Raw genomic sequence first — 1,589 nt, forward strand, 5'->3', positions numbered from 1 at the left:
CTCTCCCTGTTGTAAAAGATACGCATATAGGTTTATTATATTATCATGTTTTTCATTACTAACATAAAGAACTGATCAACAGGATTAACACACTAAATAAAGGCTAAGTGATCTAAATAGAATAAAACTTTACACCCGTGATCTGATTAGAACAGAAATAAAGCTTGGTTACTATTATATGAATATTCAGTTTTAAATATGACAAAATAAGATCACATATTTCTAATTATTAAAAATAAAAGTAATTACATATAGAGAAAAAAGTAAGTTGGTGTCCAAAAATCAGTCATTTTTGACTAGTCAACAACTAACACTTTAAATTATAATTTTATCTTTATATTATAAGAAAATATGTTATTTCGATTTCAAGAAAAAACGTCTAAATTTGAAAAGTGACCGACCAAACTGAGTACATTTAGAAAGTGAACTAATATTGTAAAAGAAAATACTTTTAACTGACTAATTAGTACTTCTAAATGCGTACTTTTTGAAGTACGACAAAATTAGATCACATACTTCTAATTATTTAAAAAAAAAAGTAATCAAATATGAAAAAAAGGTTAGTGTCCAAAACAAGTCATTTTTAATTGTCACGATTAAACCAGTCAACAACTAACACTTTTAATTGTAATTTTATATTTATACTAGTTTTTATCCTCGTATTATTGGCTTGTTTTACGTTATTCGTTTATAATATTTATATATTTTTTTGGATTTTAATTTTATTTATTGTAAGAAAATTAATAATATACTTAGAGTTTGATGATGAAAGGCCTTCACAAACAAACGAAATGTTATAACCCATTTTAAAAGTTATATGGTGAGACCCATGACCCGTTTATTTTTATTATAAAACTGTTTCTTAATTATAAATAATATATTTTTTTAAATTAGGTATTAATTTTTAGTATATCCATATTTTATAGGATTTTCACATCAAATATTTGGTGAGATTAATTTTTAATTTAATGAGATGTTATAACCTGTTTAAGGGTTATCTGAGTTTTGGTAAGATCCATACCCGCGAATTCGAATCAAATGAATGAGAAGCCTCCATTTACAAATATTTGATGTGAAAATCCTATAAAATAGGGATATACTAAAAATTAAACCTAATTTAAAAAAATATATTATTTACAATTAAGAAACAGTTTTATAATAAAAATAAACGGGTCATGGGTCTCACCATATAACTTTTAAAACGGGTTATAACATCTCGTTTATTTGTGAAGACCTTTCATCATCAAACTCTAAGTATATTATTAATTTTCTTACAATAAATAAAATTAAAATCCAAAAATATATATAAATATTATAAACGAATAACGTAAAACAAGCCAATAATACAGGGATAAAAACTAGTATAAAGATAAAATTAATTTTTAATTTAATGAGATGTTATAACCTGTTTAAGGGTTATCTGAGTTTTGGTAAGATCCATACCCGCGAATTTGGATCAAATGAATGAGAAGCCTCCATTTACAAATAAAGTAATATGATGACTTGAGAAAATATAAGAATCAACCAGAAAGCTTTTAAATATTTTGTTTATATATATATTTAAGATTATAAGAAAATATTGATAGACA

This window comes from Bidens hawaiensis, unplaced genomic scaffold, assembly GCF_021521415.1.
Source record: "Bidens hawaiensis isolate Kalapana, Puna unplaced genomic scaffold, B.hawaiensis_p1.1 tig00009311_1, whole genome shotgun sequence".
In the NCBI taxonomy this organism is placed as follows: Eukaryota; Viridiplantae; Streptophyta; class Magnoliopsida; order Asterales; family Asteraceae; genus Bidens; species Bidens hawaiensis.